The sequence below is a fragment of the Falco biarmicus genome, chromosome 1 (genome assembly GCF_023638135.1).
Source record: "Falco biarmicus isolate bFalBia1 chromosome 1, bFalBia1.pri, whole genome shotgun sequence".
Taxonomy (NCBI): Eukaryota; Metazoa; Chordata; class Aves; order Falconiformes; family Falconidae; genus Falco; species Falco biarmicus.
The window spans coordinates 45473122-45494291 of record NC_079288.1 but is presented as its reverse complement, the minus strand read 5'-3'; the positions used below and the strand labels follow the sequence as shown (position 1 = coordinate 45494291).

The following is a 21170-nucleotide window of genomic DNA, read 5'->3' as shown; positions in this document are numbered from 1 at the left end:
TGAGTGACTGGGATTAAACCAGACACTTTCTCACTTGCTTTTGTCTCTTGTTCGCTTCTGTCTTTTCTTCCTTGTGGCAGGATGCTAAGAGGACCTTTTCTTTAGCAAATCTTAAGGAGAGGAGTAAAAGCAGAGAAGATGCCTCCTTCGTCTCAGTTGGGGTGCTAAATAAGATGACATGCCACAGTAATTGTGCTAAACAACTCCGACAGGGCTCCTGCTCGACACCCATGCTCTGGAACAAGACCTTGTTCACTATGGACAAAGGTTCATGTAACATTAAATATATCTTTAAAGAATATGCTTAAAAGAAGATTAGTTTTAGACTAAAATTTTATTTTAAAAAAATAATTAAAAGGGAGACAGTAAGTTGCAGAATAACCTCTTAAATACCAGGCTTATGAAGTACACCAGAACAGTCGTTTTACAAATTCATGCGAAGAAATGACCTTTTACCAAAGACATGGACAGGGAGACGGAGTTAGATGGATTTAAATGCAAGCAAGTCCTCAAATCCATTCTCTACTTAAATCCTTTTGAAAGAAAGGAGCCATAACCAAACAGAAATTAAAAGACTGGCTAAACAATTTAATTTCCAATTCACTCCGACCTCTATGTTTCAGATATACATTTCACTATTTACTAGTAAAAGTATTACCTGCAGGGAGACTCTACCTATCATCACTCAAAAATAACGGAAACATTCCAGATCAAGTCTGAAATTAGAAATTGTATATTTAAGGAATGTTGTGCCTATTTTTAAGACAAGAAATACCTGTTTTGTCATTATTTCCACAGGGTGCACATGTTTGCCTCTATTGTAATTCAAGTTTATAAAATAACTTCAACAGCCCACATCTAAGGATCAGAGCAGAACCTGGATAATGCAAAAAACCAAACCATATGACACTGGTCTATTAAGTATCAAGATTTTGTTTGTTTCTTACCTGAAGAACTCCTACAGAAAACAACATGGTCTTCTCACACTCCAGGTGCTATGTACTGTGTTTGTATATGTCATGGCAAAGGTAACCCTAAATGTGATTTTGTAGTTTTTTTCCCACTTCCTGCTAATCCCATGACAGGTGTACTTAATGAGGCCAAATTTCACAGTCTAACTAATTGCATTCTCTCTAGAAAGAGAAGCAGGACTGCAGATCCAGCACCATGGCCCCTCAGAATGAACAGAAAGTTTCAGCCTGAAAACATATCTCCCAGTCACATTTTCTGGAATGCTGTGGTAACGCCAATAATTGATCTGGATTAAGCCTGGTTATACCAAGCGTTGAACAAAAATGGCTGTGCTACCACAGCTTTCACACTGCTGTGGCAAAGGACCGGGTCACCTGTGGCTGTGACCATCCACACATCAGAGAAACTGCTTGACAGCACTGATCAGGAGAAGAAAAGAAAGAGAAGGGGAAAAAAACCCAACCTCAAAAGAGCAAAAAAGAGTTGCAATGTGGTTTTCACTTGCTCTTGAAGCAATGTAGCCAGGTGCCCTTATTGGTAACAGCTGTAAAGGGATAGCTTGTCCTTACTTTGGAAAATGCAAGGAATTCAGTTGTGCTGTGTGAGTGAAGGTGTTGAATGTTTTCTGTGAAGGAATGACAAACATGTCACAAGGTCCAAAGGAACTCATGCTTGCAGAAATGAAATGTTTAAAAATGCTAAAAATAGATTTTGCAGGTTGTGTTCTGAACCTGAAAAAATGTGAGAGAATCTGAAAAGGAGATGCAGATTTTGGAAGTTGAATTCTTATATAGTGAGCAATTAAGTTGCATTTATAATGATTCAAAATTAAATTAATTTTTTTGATACATAGGTTGATTCAGCAGAGGGTGGGAAGAAAATGAGGCAAGAAACAGTGACAGTCTGAAAAGTTACAATGTCAGTCAACAAACATTTGTACTAAAGTCTATGGATCCATTGGGAGAGTCATTGTGACAGATGTGTTTTGAAGATTTTCCCCTCACATGCGAAAATGTAGTTCCTTGGTTTTGTAAAATACAGATGGATATAGATTTTAATAGATATTTTAATGAACTTCCAACTCCTTGAAAAAAAAGTTCTGTAAGAATGGATACCACCCTCTGCATCAAACTTGGAGTTTTGGGGGGAATTTTTTTCTTGTTTTCTATTTTTTCTTTTCTGTATATTCACATGACTTCACATTTATATCTATTTATCACACATTATTTCCTCACTCTTCCAAACAACCTGAGTAAAACAAAGAGCCTGTCAAAGGCAGCTACAACATGGAATTTTTCTTCTGACTGCATCTTCCTTCCCTATAAACAGGCAGAAATAGTCATTTGTCACAGAAAAATAGGAGAATCCATCTTTATCCACAAGAACAGAAGAAATTTGACCACAGATTCTCTTGAGAAATCAGAAAGTTGCTTAACTTTCATGGACTTATTTCCTTACTGCCGTTGGCTCAGATAAAAATTGAAATATGGTAAAACTATACTGTCCATTTTTGTAGTCACATTCTTTCATCTTTTCTTCCACACTGCAGCCTTTTGTATTAGCTTGAAGCTATCTAGCAAAGTAAAGCTCTTTCCTTTATTGGCCTTCTACATACTTTTGCAATATAAACAACAGAGTGAAAAAATATGTGGTGTTTCATTCTTACACAGAGACTTTCCTTTCAAGGCATTTTTTTCTTCTTTCTCTCTACTCTGATAGTTAAAAAGATACCAATTTGCATCTGATTAACCAATCTGATCTGTTTCCCTTTTACTGATACATCATCATTTCCAGCCCTGCTACACACAAGCACAGTAAGAAAAATATCAGCCAAGCAAGGTTCTGTTGACAACACAGCACCATTTATTCTAAGCATTTTATTAACCTATGAAATATTTTATGTCATATTTTAGAGTCAGGAGAAGAATCCGGCAATGTAGAGATGTTCTAGTTTCCCCAGCTTTCTGATCATTTCAATATTATCATTTTTTTCCCCAGCTGGGCCAGCAAGGGTTTTGAATTATTGAAATCCCCCTTGAAACAAAATTTTCAGTGCGTGGTGACTTGAGGCCATTTTCTGTCTCTGAGAGGGGATACAGCCACTAGGTACCAGACATCGATGTCCTGATCTTCCCTGGTGGGTTCATAGGCAGATTCTCCGCAGTTTTTTGTTGCTGAGCTGGTACAATGTTCTTGAAGAAAAAATTATGTTAGTTAAATAGTATTCTGTACTTTCACCTAACAGTCTCATTTTCATTAATCTAATGTTGATGTCAGAGGATATCTCCCTCTTCACAGGGATGTAAAAAAACTTATTGCATTGACCCAGAGAATAGTAGGCATTCTTTACTGAAAGAATGTAAAAAATAAGTTTTTTTATTAATCTGCAATACATCTGAATTTGCTGTGAAAAATATGTAGTTATAAAAGCTGAAATTAAAGTACTGGGGCATAGTACACTGAATGTGTTATATTTGCCTATTTGCAGAAAATAGACAAATTTAGGAGCCTTGCTAAGGATTCCAACCTAGTGAAAACAAGGTGTTGTAACTGCGCTTGGATTGCACAGTAGGGAATCAGCTCTTCCTCAAAGGCAGAGGAGCAGGTCTGTACCCCCGGGATACCCCATGTCCTCTTCTTGTGACTTTCTCACTGTAGAAGCCAATTTGAATGACTGATACCGAATGGGGGGATCTGTAGGAAAGGCGGTGAAAGCAGGTAGCACAATACAAGTTCTAACATTCTGCTTGCCAAGTCAGAATAAACTAGAAAGTTTTCCAAAACAAAGTTCAGAAGAAAGAAATTCTTAGAATGATTGCTTTTGTTTAATACCCAAAATACTAACGTTTATTTAAGAGAAATCAAACAGTTCTATTGAAATTAAAATATATTATCAAAAAAAGTTTCAAATTGTAAAAACTAGGAAATTGCAATTTCTTTAGTTTTGCTCCTTTGAAATCTTTTTCAAAATCCATGTTTTCTTGAAATATTTTGACCTAAAGTGGCATTTCCCATTAGAAAGCTAATAAAATTAAATATTTTTCATACAAAGTACCTTCTAGCATTAGAATGAGCTTGCATTGAGAAAGAACAGTATCAAAGAGAAAACCCTTCCAATAAAACATTAAAATGCATATTTTTTCATTAAACGTATTTTCGGTGTGCTACAAAAAAGGTCTTCTGCTACCTTCACTTAGTGCCTATTGGAACTGAGTGATTGTTTAAAACACTGGAGCTTAGAGCTTGAGTTCCTCCTATAGTTTTACTGTTCATTTCCTCTCAGCAAGAGATAACAAATTCAGAATAATCTTCAGTAAAGCTTTTGCTGGAATACAATGAAGAAAGTTTGGTAGAAATATAGCTGTATCGTGTTTACAAAAGCCTTCGTTGATTAAAATAATAGCACTTCATTGATTAAAATAATAGCACATTTTTAAATAGTGCACTACTACACTCCGCATTCACGTCTCGAAGGTCTGTGACCTTAGGAAAACAAACCAAATAAATTGTCCAGGGTTATTGCTAAATTGTGGCGCTAACGCAGGTCATCATTTCTTTTACACACTCCTGTAAAACTTGTTTCTCTTGTGCTTGGCAATTCTGGCAAGTTCTGCCCACATATTTTTAAATCCTATAGGATGACACAAGACGACTGTAGGTAAGATGACTTATACTGTGAGTTGGTAACGGATAATTGAGATTAATCTTCTTTATCCTTTACTATTTGTCAAATGACCCTGTAGTAACACGCTGTGCACCTACTGTTTAAGCCAGAAAACACGATGCAGCCAAAGTGCGCCCGACCCCCCAGCAGGGCCTGGAGCATCACCCCTCCCAGGCACAGCGCTGCCACTGGTGTCACTGGTGTCCCCTTACGTGTCACCCCTCCCAGGCACAGCGCATGGCGTGCTGGGACGGAGGTGTGCTGCCACTGGGTGTCACTGGTGTCCCACTTACACGGCGGACGTAACGAAAAGGGATCTCGGAACATGAGACCCTCTTCCACGTGCACCGAGACACCATCGATCAAATCCAGCCCCAGGAGACACGTAACGGGTAAAGAGGCATCACTTGGCCAGTTTAGCCCCGAAAGATCCAGCTCAGCTGGAGGATGACTTACAGGTTTATGCTGCAGCTGGGGGGGGATCTCCCTTTGGTGGATACCGCTGGCGTGTAGCAGCATGTCGCGATGGGGGCTGCCCCCCGGCTCGCTTTGCTGAGCACCGCTGGCGTTTAGCAGCATGTCGCGATGGGAGCTGCTGAGGTGCTGCAGCCCCCAGCTCCCAAAGCCCCGCTGATAGCTGGCAGCTGCCTGTGTGACCCTGAGTCTTGGATGCTATGGCAAGGATCATCCAAAAATAGCTGTAGTATTACATGTGGAGTAAACCCGGGGCTGGTAGAGCCAAAATAAATATTTTAAATAAATAATTCCCTCCGTAAATGCATCAGAGGAGACTGTAGCAGTCCTATTTTATGGTCTCTGACCAGTTTCTGATTTTTCTTGATATTTATATAACTTCTATGCAGAAAAAGAATGTGATGTCTTTAGGGGAAAGTTCTCACATCTTCATTATCTTACAAACGAGAAATGACAATCTGAGGCAGACAAAGCAGTATGAGATTCTGTCTTCATTTCAAATTCAAACTTCTGTTTTGTTCAATTTCCTCTTTCTATTACTGCTTTCCTCAGAGATGTTTTACAGTTTTTACCCCTATCTTGCAAATTAACCATTCAAGGCAAAAGAGTATTACTAACACATAAGTCATGGCACACCGTACTGACCCCTTAGCACCACTCTCACCCAGGACCTGGGCAGAAGTCCAGCTGTGCTCCAAGCCTGTGTGAGGTTGTGTCCCAGCTGAAGCACCACTATGCCAAGTTGAACCAACACAAAGCCCTGAAAACCATCGCTAACCCTAATAGAGTATTTTCACCTCTCAGGACCAGGTGCTTGGGTAGCTTAGGTCATGTGTGCCTGGACATATGTACAATGCAATCTAAAACTCTTCTGTTACAATATATGTATTTACCTATCCTCAGATATCTCAGACTCAGCACCCTACACAACTGTTTTGCCTAGCACTTCAACCTTGACAGGTGCCTAGGTTACGTATTTTTTTCCTGCATCCCAAGACATATAGTGGTGGTATCTATATGGAACAACAGCAACATATTCACTGCTCCTTTAATCTAACTTCAGATTTTATAAACTGGCCTACCACTAGCAATTTGGGAGTTACTGTGGACATATATGTCCTCACAAGCAAAGGACCTCTATTTATGAGCAGTGACTTTCCAAAAGGTATTTTCCACTGCCTGAAACCTGTTTCAGCAACCAAGACAGAGAGGGTAAATCAGATACTATTTATTGTAGAATCTCCTAGCATTGCTGCTTGGCTTTATTATAATCTATTGTTGGGCTGGTAAATGCACTGGTAGCTGCTGATATTCTCAACCAGTGGTTTTATCTGCTTCCATGGTAACAATGAGCATCCATATGCATTTAGAGTTAGAAATATGCCCAGAGTTGAGCTGTTACGTGCTAGGATCATTATTTCAACTCTTTAGAGGCAGACAGGAAAAGTAAATCAAGGAAAATAAATAGTACAAGGCAGGCTTTCAAGTATTTTTCCTTCTGAAAGGTTTTTCATGCTTTTTATTTTTTTGGTGTGTTTTAACAGAAACAGCAAAGCAGTCTGTCTTAGGAGGACAGTCGTACATACCCCCTCTCCCTTATGTTAGGTAGAAAGAGAATCTAGCAATGGAAGTTTCTCTCTTACCAGACCCTCTTTTTTTACTTTTATGAAAGGAATTTGGGCTATATTCTATATTTGCCTCTCAGAAGTTCTTTGTTGTCTTACTGAAAAGCATTTTTTCCTCTATGATTTGACTGTTAAGGAAGAGTTGTTCAACTCCCTTGCAATTGCCTAAAGAGCTATATTTGTCAGTGCTTCCTTGCACACCTAAGACAGTGACCAAGAGGTTTTCTCAATTAAGGAATATAATACTTTGATCATTCATTTGAAAATAGCTTGCCCAATCTGCTTACTTTCTTTCCAGGTAAGCACAGCAAATGGAATAACTGAAGTTGCAGTTTCCTAAATGTCTTATCCAAATCCCACATCAGTATCTCCAGAGGACATCTTGGTATACAATAATTCAGTTTATTTCTGTGCCATAGCCTATGTATTAACAGGGCTACTCAGCAAGACAATCCAACAAAGATTACACACAGTTTGGAGACACTTCTGGTATGTGCAGCAGAGAAGAAAGGGCATCTGTGACAAGAGCTGAGCCTGGGATACTCCTGAAGGGGAAAAGGCTTAACTGCAAGATGGAGAAGACTCACTAATGAGAATCAGGGTAAAGAAGCTTTTTGTAGGACCTAAAGAGCTGTGTAAGAGTTGTGCAGCTCACAAAGCCACTGAAACGCTGCTGGACTGTAGAACAAGGCCGAGTAGAAGTACTGACTTGCAAGGGCTCCATAGGCTGAGGGAGATTTATCCTCAGCCATTTTTATTTAATGTCTTACACAATAAAAGTGTGTAAGTTTTTCCCCTATTACTTATTATTAGAACAATGCTTTAAAAACTGGAAGTATTTGAGCATCTCACTGAAAGGAAAAGTGAGTGTTCCAAATTGCCACCAGTCATGATCTGGGGAGACACAAATGAAAGAAATTATGTTCAGTTCTTTCGTGTGCTTTTTTTCTAACAAGTAAGCCTCACTATACATGTATCTCTGGTCCACTAGTAGCTGGTGAGTAGTCAGATGTTTACACTTTTGGTTTGGGTTTTGGTGGGTTTTTTAAGAGCAAATAAACACATAATTTAAAGGCTCATATTTTAATGCCAGAGGAAACTATCAAGATCATCTCTTGAGGTTCTATCTACCCAGGCGTGTAAGAATAACCTGGCCGTGTGCACCCAGATACCTAAGATCCAATAGTGTAATACACGTTTATCATTGGAAATTAGTGTTGCAACTTAGGTACCATTTCTTAAGACTCTAATTTTTATAAGCATCTCTAAACATAAGTAAAAATTGTACAGTAAACCCCATTTTTAGTTCCCATTTTTCAAGAGACAACTTAAAAGGACTTTTCCATGGGATTATCACATACTGACCTGGAACGGCAGCCATACTCTTTATTGTGATGAAAATTGTCCTCTTTGCTACATTTGGAATATTCATTGAAAATATTCCTTTTTTTCATGAAAAATGGTGACGTGAAGAAATGCAAATTTAGTTTTCCATTCACGAAGTTCAGAGATTCAACCACAACTACTAAAATCCCATTTTTGTCTGTTTTAATCACTCAGGGCAGTGGAGGTACAGAAACATGGACGTGAATGGTATTGCAGTGGCACAGACCATAAAACCATATAGAACTAGCTGTTCACACAGTTTAAGAGATTGAAATATATCTCCTATGCCCAACACAGTTATACTACCTCAATTAAACTCATCATTGTGTCAGAGAAGTCTTGTGTAATGGAAAAAAGGTAGATAACTTGAAATACCTATATTAGTAAAAACAAGAACAAGTTTAAGAACAGTAAAAACTTGATTTAATCTCCAAGTTACTAGCTATCATAGGCAACAAAATGATAGGCTTTGGAAGCATAGCCTTCTGATTTACATAGGAATATTGAGACACTCTTCAGGTTTTTTTATTGGGGTTGGTGTGTTCACAAAACTGCAGACAGTTTTCCAAAAATAAAAGTGTATTTTACACGGTCCAACCACATGTATATATTTTTAAGAGTTTTAATCTGCAGCTTTTGGTGCACATCCAATTTACTTCCTCATTTAGGGTAGATACATATAATGGAATTCCCAGATGAAATCAAAAGGAAGATCTGGCCCACAGTCTATCTAATTTCTACCTTTGCCTGACCTCTTTAAGCCTGAGCAATCCATCGTATTTAAAATTTTAATTAAGTCTTTACCCAAACAAAAATTAAATTTTCCAAAGGGATGCTTTCCACAGTATGACTTTGAACTAGCTTACAAAAAGATAGCGGAATTGATCCTAGCCTACAAAAAGGATCTCCCACTTGATCTTCCCAGAAGTGATTCTTTTGGAAAATAATTTTGTCCACCATAGTACTTGTTTGAGAACACAAACAAGAAGCAAGTTTGCAAGAGACATATCTGCTGGATCTGAATTTGATAAAAAGAACATTTTATCCAGTATGACAGTGGCTAGCGAATGAATTACCCTCCCTGCCTTCAGAAAACAGAAACCTGAAAGAAAAATGGTTTGTTTAACTATAAATATGATAGTTAGATAGACCTTTCCATCCTTCGGCTACCATTAATCTTTGTGGTTTATTTCTGTGACGTTCCTTTTTTTGATCATGGCCCTTCAGCTGAACATCTGTATTATATTTCTGTGTTCTCCCACACATGCAAAACTCCTCCACAGAGGCACAGATATAATGGAAATATTTTATATTTCTTCTTTAGGAACCTCACCACTTTTCCTTCATTTTTTGTGCACATAGTATGGTTTCATTACTCCAGCAATTGCAGCAAATTACAAATTTGTATCCTTCATGGAAAATATTGATAATTTTTAAGAACATAATATAGTCCTCTTTTCCTTTAAATACTACCATGCTATGTGGATGTAAAGAGTTAACTCACATGATAAGCAGACAGCTTAGGCAGCCTAGAAGTTATCCACTCAACCTATTCATTACCAGGTTGCTCAACTGCCTGTTTTTCCAGTGGAGCCGCGTCAGTGGCGTAGATGGTGTGAGCTTTCCTAATCAATTTCTGTGCTAAATCAGTATAAAAGGCTTCTTCAACAGGAAGGCCAGGCAGGCCATAAAAAAAGTGTTAAACAGAGGTAAGGAAATCTATTTATAACACTTAGTTTAAGGCACTTTTTTATTTTTCCCCCTTTTGCTACAGATACTATTCCAATTGACCACCATAAGCATCTACTGGAAATACTGCAACAGCCACAGAGGCTTCAGGACTGACATGCACACCTGAAACGGCTTAAGCTCCCCACGCCTCCAAAGAGCAGGTCTGAGTGCCTGATTCTTGGGCAGTGAAAAACCTAAGGATCACTGGCATTCTAACCCCGTGGTCTGGGACAAAGCTGAAGGATGGGGCCAGAGGAGAGCCACAGCGTGCTTTGGAAAAGATCCCACTGCAGACCCCAGGGACTGAGGCAGAAGGCCTCTCCTGCGCAGTTCAGGCCAAGGCAAACAGCTCTCCACGCCCGCTGTATGGCTGGGATTGTGAGCTCATCTTGGGGATACAGGGTCAGTGTCTCTCATACTTATTCTTTCTGAATTCTTTAATCATAAACTTCCAGCAACGAGAGGAAAGCCCTATCCCAGTCCTGTTTCCAAGCAGGACTTTGAGTTAAACTTACTTAGGACAGCTGAGACCTACCTCTTGGACGAGCGCAGCACCCACCCCTGCTTTTTATTTACTTGGTTTCAGCATAACTCCTTCAACATGTCAGAGATAAAAAACATTTGGAGAAAAAATTGTTTTAAGTGAAGGTATTTGTAATTCTTTTTATTTTCAATTCAACTAATTGTAGTCTTTAGCCTTTCTGGACAAAAAATGGTCATTTCAGAAATACAAAAGTAAATCCATCATGGCATCTAAATAGGAGTTAACTGCATCAACTCCCATAAACAGTGAAAGAAATTGTATCACTAAATCTCCTTACCTCAGAATGAACATTTAACACTAGCCAAAGCTCTCAATTTGCTTGTGTGAAAGTGTGAAAAGAAAAATGAAATTGCTATGTTATTAATATTTTAAAACTAAATTCTCTACTGTATATACAAAGGAAGAGTCCCATGATTTATTTAAATGTATAGGTATAACATACAATATATTAACACCATAACAGGTTCCTCATACAGAGATTAAATATATCATAATGTCTCCTTGGGACTTGCTGTAATGCATCAGTGTTGGACCGTGTCAGTGTGCTCAATTACTGATGCCTTTTTGCACCAGCATTTTGGTCCATTCAAAAGCATCAAGGCAATTTTGAGGTGTGTATAGTGAGCAAATAATTTCCTCAGACACCATAAATGAGACATAAGAAAACAGAGAAAAAAAAACAGAGCTAGAGTAGAACATTTTCTTTTCTCTCTTTTTTCACTTTTACCCTGACAGTACTTAAAATATTAAAAAATAAAAAGCACCATTCTTACATCACATCTGTAGAAGGTAACTGAACTGTCATATTTCCCAGCACATGCTGTTTGTCACACTATGCTTTGAGACTTCTCTTATAAACCTAGCAGAATAATTTTGACTGACAAAAATACTATTTGCCATACAGCATCTATTGTTACTGGACCAGCTGAACTAGATCCCAGCTAATCTGTAAAACTAAATTATCAAACCAGAGCAGCTCTCCACAGTGACTTGAGCTAGATACAGTTTTATAGGCCATTACTAATCCCTGACTGAACCAAACCTCACACAATTTTTTTTTTCACATATATACATATAAAAGGCAAAATTAGCGTGTTCTAATAAAGATATGAAAATCTATTTAAGTCTGCCTCTGGTGGGGATTTTTCACAATAAATGTAAAACTTCACAAGAAATATTCTATAATATTAGCTACGTGGCTAAGACACATGAAGTAAATTGTCTTTTAGTTTTTGTGCCAATTTGAATATTTTAGCTTTGGTTAGAAACAGAATGAAATACTCTAATTCTGTCAAAAGCAAATATCCCTGAATTAGGAGGTCACATGGAAGTGCTAGATAACACCAGGGTCTCAGGAAGCTCTGCAGATAGCTGATTCTATGGAAAAGCAAAGCATGGCATAACTTGATTCAACCATTGATGAGAAAAGGTGCTGATTTACATCAGTAATGATCATAGAATTTGGCCTTGAAGCAGAGTGCACAGGGGACCACATCCCTACCCAAACTTCCAGCACCTGTGGCAACAGTTACTGATGAGTAAAATTCTGTCTGTTGATTCATGTGTGACTGTCACTGGACATCAGTGCAGGTATGTATCTGAGTGCAAAGTTATTTGTCTATTTTTTCCTACTCTGAAGTGGCTAATTTTCACTGGAAAAAATCATAGACAAGTTTTGGCATTACCATTGGTCTGAAGTGTGTACATTTTCTTTTTAAATATTAAAGCATCTCACAACTTGATTCTATCTTCTGTTTCAATTGAAAACTGGATGACGTACTGAAATGCTGGAGAAATAAAGGAGTGATTGCAGCAATATCTGATGTTCTTCTGTCTGTAAGTGATAAAATGCCCAGACTGAATGATTCCTTAGGCAGTGTGAACGAAGGAGTTAGTTCACCATGTTCTTTCATGCAATCCTGGTTTTGTCCCTCTTTTAAGAGTCAGCAAATTTAACTCTGTCTTTATGATGAATATGCATTATATATCCACTTCAATACATTCACAGAAGATCAACAAGAAAAAGCAGGGGAAGAGGTCTTTTTTAAAAAAAATAAATCACTCGGGTGTGAAAAATTATCTTTGCTAGATAACACCAGTAACTTTCTCCTCCTATTTTTTTTTTCTCTAAAAACACAGATGGAAATATTTTCCTTGCAGTTGTCACCCTTTCTTGTTTCAGATAGCAACAGTAATTTTCTTAGCTTGACTTAACTGGAGAGAAATCCAATGTTGCAGAACATTGCAGAACTAAAACCTCCCACAGCTCTATTTCGTTCCCCTCTATACATTTCAGACCATCCCTGTCTCCCGTGTGCCCAGCAGCACTGCCAGCTGGCCTCCAAGCAATAAAGACTTCGAGGGTGCTGCACTAATTGCTTTTCCCCCCACTTTACCCTTTCCTTGCTGCTTCCTCCGTCCTGCCACACGCTGGATGCCAAGCCCAGCCACCAGCGCAGCCACCCACATGCATCTGCAAAAGGAGCTCCCAAACATTCCCAAAGTCTCTGCTCTCAGCAAAATTGACGGGCATAGAGATGCTAGGCGAAGACTCAGAGGACTGGGGCTCAGGTTTTGGCTTGTCCTAAATCAATTCTATAATTTTGGTTATCACTTGAAGACCATTCTGCTCTGCTGCAAAACAGAGCCGATTCAACTGCAGCTGAGCTCAGGCTCTGCTAACATGGTAACCATAGCTCATAAACCTGCCTGGAGACCAGAGTTCATAACCAAATCTGAAAGCAGATGCTTTCCTTACGATTTTGAATTTCCACAAATATTTTGCACTTACTGGTAGGGATTCTTACATTTCTGTAGATTTATATGGATGGTGAAGCTCATCAGATCACTGACAATGTGAAGTTTCTCATTGTCAGCCTGCCTGTTCCCTAGATAACTCACAGGCAGACGAGACAGGTGCAGTTCACGAAATAAAGAGGTGAAGTTTGACAGTCTTCACAGATCACAACACACCAGAAAAAGGAAAGAATGGTTTCTTGAAGGGAATGAGACTATGATTTCCCAGAATGACAGCTTTACTTGCATTCCTCTCATTAATAGCAGGAACATCACAGTAACAAGTAGAAAAAAAAAAGATAATCTAAAAATCACAATTCAAACCTACTCAAATGCTCAACCTAGGCTTTTTCCTACACAACATTTTTTCCTAATTTCTAGGATTTTTCCTACACAAAAAGTCAGGCCATATATAACCTGTCTCAGAAGGTCCTTTTCAAGCATGAGACCACTTCTCAAGAGAAATGCAGGTTCTGTGCATATGCAGTGAAAGTGGTTGGCACAGCTCTGCAAAACCGGCCCCAGCTGCAGAATGTGGTGTTGGCAGGAGCTGCCTCTTCTGGTAACGGATTGAATTCAGATTCATTCGGCGGTATTAAACCGAATGGTTAGTTATGAGGACAAATGCTTCACTCAGGGGTTAGGCAATGCCCAGGGGATTGTGCCCTGGACGTTGGGGATGTGTATGTCGGTCCTAACTGTTAAAAAAACCCAACAGGGGACCTGGCATTTAGGAAGAAAAATACATGCGACAGCATATGACTGTTCACATAAACATGGATTTTTTACAGGTGTTGTAAGAACAGACCTGAACCTAAAAAGTCAGGACGTTATAAAGTAAAATATCCTGCTATCAAGGCTGTAGTAATTTTTATATCAAAATATATATGCATTTTTGTATTGGGTATATAGGATCTTCTCAGTGGGATACAAAAGCAAGCAGCCACCTCCAAATAAATTTGCCATCTGAGATTCAGCAGTAGCATAAAAGCTGGTCCCAGATCTGGAGTCCCAGCTATTTCAGTCAAACTTCTCAAGGCTGCAAAGTTTCAGCCCAGGAAGGTCTCAGACAAGCATTTTGGTCACAACAGACCACATGCAATATAAGGAGGCAAGGAAGGGAACCAGCAGAATACCCAAATAATTGGATGCTGCTTCTGTTTTGACTTCACTGATTTCAATGTGCACATCGATCTCAGTAGGTTTGTGGGGAGCAGGAAAGCCCAGGCTGACAGGCCGTCCCAAACTGCTTAAAGACAAATACAATATCCTTATGTTAAATCACCATAGACCAATTTTTGAGTATACAAGAGGGAACTTTTTAAACATTCAGTTGGGGGAAATGCAATTACTTCCTTTTGAGATACAAAAATACATATAAACACACAAGAATGAGTTACACCAGTAATTACAGTTTTCTTTAGCATTCTGAGAAAATTATGAAGTGTACATTTATGTCAACTATTACTTTACCACTGCTCCCAGGATAATGGCAATAAATGGAGTAGATAATCCTGCGTGTGAAATCGTAGATTTATTTTGTAATGTATTTTTAAGCACCCAGAGAAGCAGATAAATCATAATGCCCCCTTTATATTCATTTATCAGCAAGATACCACCATTAAAATAATCAAGAATGGCACCTAGAGAGTCCAGATGGTACTAGGTGTAAAATGAGTTTCCAAAATATCTCCTTCAAGCTTCCACAGAACCGGAGTAGTTGTAGATAAGATATCACAGTGCTGACAGGTATGACAATGTTTTATAAAAAGAGGGATTCAGCTGAAGAACTATATGTGGCACTGTAAGATCAAATCAGCAAGCATATCCTGCTATTAGTTATCAAGACCAAATCACCACCAGAAATTCTCATTAGATAAATAATTTTAATGTAAGTCACACAAATAGAGCTTTGTTCACACTTGACATACTTAACTGAATTGAAAACTAAATTTTAGTCCTTTTCACAGATTGTCAGTGGAAGTATACAAGGATATTCAAAAGGCCAGCTTAGCACTTTAGCCCGACACCCAGTTAGCTGTAACAGAGGAACTGAGATTGGGGGGCTGGCAGACCCCATGCCACCCAGACCCTGCATACAGCGTGGCTGGATCTGCAGATCTGCCGCAGGGATCGCGCTGGGGTTGCGGGCTGTGGCTGCAGGAAGCAGCCAGGTTCCCTCCACTGCCTTTTGCTGATGTGGGAGGATTCACTACTGGCCAATTCCAGCTACTTTACATCTTCTCCACACCACTGAGATAAACAGATCAGTCAAACTGAACACTAAAAATAGTAGTCAGCAGACGTCCTTTACCACTACTTCAAAAGAAAATTCACCTTTTTGGCTTTTTTTCTACCCAATCTCTTTAGTGATACAATAAGCATTAAAGGTGATATAAATCTACCTACTAACTCCCACATTGGTTCTGTGTACTAGGAACACATCATTTGCATTGCATATGGATATGCCTGTAAGTATGAAAATGTATCTGTAAATGTGCATTCCAAGCGGTTAAATACTTGCAGTTTTCCTTGCTGTGAAGTGTTCTCAGTTTCAAAGCTTTTGTGAGAAAAATCAGATTCTACACAACTGTGAGAAAACAGAGAAGGGAAAAAAGGAACCCAAGTGCAACTTGCTGTCAGCAAGCCCTAACTTCATTCTAGCTGTGGCTTTAAACAGGAAACCTCTGTCTAGGCGAGATGTGCCCCACCAATAAATAAATAGGCCATGGAAAAATAAACATAGCCTTCCTAGGCATGCTAGTAGGTAAGCAGTCACCTGATCTGGCAAAGCAAAGATAGCATCTATTGATAATACAGACTATACAAAGCCAGCCAAAACCACTACTGTTGAGGTTTTGGGAATGAGTCCCACTGCCTGACCCAGTTCTCTCTGGGGCACTGTGTCACCATGAGATTTTTCACAGCCCAGGACAGTGCTCTGGGCAGTGCCAATGTTGCCACCAGTGCACCGTTGTGGTAGTGATCAGCATCTGTTGTTCTTCAACCTTCAGCAACCCCACAGCAGAAGGGTCCCCTGCGAGACCAGGCAAGGCAGGCATTTCCTCCTGTACCTCCTTAATTTCCTCCACCTCCAAGGCAGCTGTACTGAAAGCCAGATTTCTGTAGGATCAGGAGTAAGATCAGCTCTTCTGCTTTGTCTGGGAAAATGCCCACCAGAGGCTAGAGCCATTTGTGATTGGTTTTCCTTCCAATTCACATACCAACGCCTCTAGGGTTGAGGCAGGCTCTCCATCACACTTCCTCATGTCCTCTCCATAGTCCCACAAATAAAGCCACAGTTAAAGAGGAATTAGCACTGACACGGAATGGAAGATGAGGTAGTTCCCTTCTACGTCTTCCAATATCTCACAGATAGGATCTGTATATTTTCTGATGTGTCCTCAGTTGTACATATACACATATTAAAACAAAGCAAAAACCAGTCAGGGCCTTGAAAGAAATTCAGAAAGATTTCTTTACGCAATTACAAAGTTTTGGTTTTAGTCTGTAGTTAATATAGTCCAAGAGATTCTATGTACTACCATAAAGCTTACCAATTTTTGCCCAAGGAGCAACCTAGAATCACTTATCCAATACAAATATTCTGAAGATAAATGTGTAACAACGCATCTACAGAGAAAATCAGCAAACAAACCCCCTGTCCAGACTCTGCTGTGCACAAAGTTCACCTCTGAACAGGGGAGAGAATGAACAACAGCTATTACTCATGGGACTTAACGGAAAGCACATGGCTAACGTAGGGTGAGAGGGGTGGTACGTAAACCCAAAGAAAAGTTGGACCAAAGAGATATACACTGTAGAGAGGATACTTCAGCAATGCTAAACATCACAGTTGGAAAATTACTGGGTTTCAGTTGTCATGTCCTAGATCCCACAGTTTACACATAGCTTGTTACAAATAATCTAGTTCCTGGTGGACAGGTTGACTGAATCACTAGGACTCTCTGCTGAAGTGCAGACATCCAGGAACTCAGACAAACGGTGTTGTGGTGGGTTAAACGCAGCTGGCAACCCAGCCCCATACAGCTACTCGCTCACTCCCCCCCCAGTGAGGTGGGGAGAGGATCAGGAGAGTAAAAGTTAGAAAACTCGTCAGCTGAGGTAAAGACAGTTTAGTAGGTAAAGCAAAAGCTGCGCATGCGAGCAAAGCAAGGCAAGGCATTCATTCACATGTCCCACGGGCAGGCAGGTGCTCAGCCACCCCCTGGACAACTGGGCTGCATCACTGGAGCAGTGGCTTGGGAAGACAAACACCGTCACTCAGTGTGTGTGTGTGTGTCCATCCTTCTTCTTCCCCCCAGTTTATATACACAGCACGATGTTGTATGGTATGGAATATCCCTTTGACTAGTTCGGGTCACCGGCCCTGGCTGTGTCCCCTCCCAGTGTCCTGTGCCCCCCCAGCCCCCTCGCTGGCAGGGCCTGAGGAACTGAGAAGTCCTTGGCTTAGTGCAAACATCACCCAGCAACAACTAAAACCGTGTGCTATCAACATCTCAGTCCACATCCAAAGCACAGCACTGCACCAGCTACTAATGAGAAAATTAACTCCATCCCAGCTGAAACCAGGACATATGGGTAGAAAGGTGTTATAACAGTTGCTAAAAGGGAAACAAGAAAGAGGGGTTTTAAATATTTTTAACTACTTTTTTTTTTTTAAGCTTAGATTCTGAATGAAAACAAAATATCATATACATTTTAATTAGTTGATATTTGATGATCTTTCTTTCCTGATATATCATTCACATTTTGTAAAGTTACCTTTTTGATTTAATGAAATATGTATATATCCTTATTGCTAGTGTCACTAAAAATGTTGGGAAAATTCTGACCGTTTAAGCTCTGTTAAGTTTGGAAAGTGGAGTCTCACTTTAAGAGATCTCTTCTGCCTGCTATTTAATTCATACTGCTTCAAAGGCAAGAACATTCGGTATACTTTTTTGCAAATATCACTCCATACAAATTCAATCTAACTCTAAAATGTGCTAGTGGAAACAGCACACAAAGTAACGATCAAGCTGGTCACTTAAAGGATATACTATTACAATATTGCAATTTGATTATAACAGAGGACAAATCAGCCCTTGTATTCCCCCTGCATCAGACACTTGTAGCGGAGAGCTCGGCAGGCCGTTTCTCCTGGCGCAGCCCCAGCCAGATCCCGCGAGCTGCGATGGCAGCCCCTTTAGCCACAGCTTTGCATGGAGGCCTTGGGATGATGGGCACGGGGCTGGGCTGGGCTCTCCTGCCCCTGGGAGCGGGGTGCCCCAAACTGGTCCAATCTCTGCCACTTTCCACATACTCTGGCAATTTCCAGGAGCAGAGTTTCCCTCCCGTTTAAAGGGCTGAGCTTGAAACGGGAGGAGAGTATACTCTTCAGAGTAACTTTGGGGTTTGTTTGCCAGCTCTGCTCTTGCCTTGCACTGAGCGCAGAATCTTGCCGCTATGATTTACTTGCGGATCTCAGCTGTATTTCCTGAGCATGGGGATATTTTATGGTTGTTCTGCCCACAAGTTCATTCAAATTTTAATGCAGTATGCGACTGTCATTAGGATACAAAGAATTCCATTTTGACAAGGCTTTTGTTTCAAACAGCTTAAGACCCAACAGTTTTGAGTTTATATTTGTTAAGGGGAAGCTTTGCTCCCACTCCAGAAGTTTTGCTAGTCCTTCACATTTCACAGTGGACATGCCTTTCCTTTGTCATTGACTATGTATCAATTATTTATCATTATAGTCTTGCACAAAAAATGCCTTTAAGCATTATGAAAGAAATTATGAAGATGTGCTCAGCATTCGATGGATAGCTGAATGTCACATAAGCCAGAACAAAAATCATCAAGTTTTACATTGGACTCATCCGCATTCTGACCTGTAAGGATGTCAATTTCATATTAAAAAATATTCAAAACTGTTTTTTTAGGTTAGCAGAGTTAGATTCAATGTTACAAACAATATTGTACTCCACCGCTGCTAAGGTACAAAGTCATTGATATGTCACAGAAATAAGTATGGCAGGATCTTTCCCCTTTTAATCCATGTTAGTTGCTTAGGCAGGTAAAAACATGGAACAATGCGTGGACGGCAAAGCTAAAGACATACAGGTGTATTTAATATTAAAGACATTAGATAAAACATCCAGAGAACAAACAAAAAACCAAGAACAACAGAAAACCCTAAACAAGGCTGGCTAAGAAAAGTGCAAGCCACTGGCGACACCTACGAGCAGAAAGCACCTCCGAGCTGGACCCAGCCTAGCTGCACACATAGCTAAGGAAATGTCAGACTTAGGGAAACTGGCATTTTTTTTTCTAACAACATTATAGCAATGAAAGAGCCTTTTTTATTTGTTTGTTTCACAAGAGCTATTTTATGTGCTTAACTCACTAACACTGTTTGCTCATTTCTTTACTGAGATAACGAAGAAGGATGTACACTCTAAGCTGAGTATTCCTCACACATTAAACATAGGAGCAGCAAAGCCCGGGGAGAAAGTTTGAGTTAGTCTCCATAATATCCATTTTTTTATATAATTGTTAATAAAGCTAAACCCTATGAAGGGAGAAAAAGTCTTACTTTATAATGAACTAGTTATTTTTCTGTATACCACAATAAAGTTTTACCTTCTTAAATTTTTCACAGCTAATATACCTGGTTTATGTCCTACCTTGATAAGCTTAGAACACAAGTTAAGGAAACAAAATGAACAGATTCAGCAAACAAGAGTCTAGAGCATACCCACCATGAACTTAGGATGTACTGACATAACTAGGAAATTACAGATATGTAGGTCCAAAGGCTGCTCTTATCCTCTCTGATATATACGTGTCATTTATTCTTCTGGCAACTTTTTTCTACTAGTACTTCTCTGACTGTTCCTTCCCCAACCCCTCTCTTACCTTTTCCTATGCATCTAGTTCAGTTTTTCCTGATTTAGTTCACTCTTGAACTAATGACTGAAGATCTATCTGTGCTGCATACATAGCCAAGCAGATTTAAAGAAATTAACTCCTTCATTAGGGATACCCAGCCCACTACAGCACGTCTCAGCAGGTTGTAATTCACTGCAGAAGCTGCTCATCAGATCCTCAGCATTTTGAAGTTAGCAAATGATGTTAATTTACAACAGCTGTTGTCACAGTATAGGAGTCAGCTTTTCAATATTTAGACAATTGAAAGAGCTGCCAAGAAACAAAACTGAATGACAATTAAAGCAGCAAAGGGTAGAAAAGCAGTAACAACTAACAGATCATTTAATGCTTTTAATGGTGGTGCTTCAAAAACCATTTTAGTGGAGTTTTCCTCAGATCCATTCCCTGCAGCATATGAGCCCTTTTTAAAATATGTAGTTTGACTCTTATTGCTGGTTTTTTTCAATTACAAAAACTGAAGGACTTGTTTATAGCAAACAAAATACAGTAGCTTTATGAATAGTATTACTCTTATGAATACAGTATTTGTTACTTTAAAGCAAATAAGGCCACATTTGCATGATAAATCTGCTTCAAGAAATGGCAATGTGGCATAATTTTATGTGACGGATGTAAAAAAAATGAAAACAACTAGAAATTTAATTGAGACCAGTTAAATATGTCCCACTGCATTAAGACAAATAACTGAAGTTGATATCATACACAGCTCATGCTTGCTTAGCTGGCCTCTGTAAAGTAGCTACTTCGTGTTATCAGTACCAGGAACAGTCACTGACTAAAGCTGTAGATGTTGCACTTCCATAAGTCACTCTTCGACTGTTGCACTTTATTTGGTTTAGTCCACCATTTTTTATCAGATCAAATAGTTTCTATCAATTACAAAGCTGGATTTTAATTAAAGTAGAAAATTATTAAAGTTTGGATATTGCCTCTCCTCATTTTCTGACACCTTTTGGGCCTGAGTGTACCATCTACATGGTCAAGTCAACAGTTCAGTTTCAGCAGTGACCACAGCAGCTAT

The 21170-nt window shown here is 39.4% G+C and overlaps 1 long non-coding RNA gene across 1 annotated transcript in view; it reads right to left on the bottom strand.

The window, feature by feature from the left end:
* Positions 1 to 369: 369 nt before the first annotated feature.
* Positions 370 to 21170, bottom strand: part of LOC130143596 (uncharacterized) — a 63888-nt gene continuing 43087 nt past the window's right edge. Inside the window, exon 7 of the long non-coding RNA XR_008819780.1 lies at positions 370 to 3164. This is a non-coding gene — a long non-coding RNA (uncharacterized LOC130143596). The remainder of the gene's footprint in view (positions 3165 to 21170) is intronic.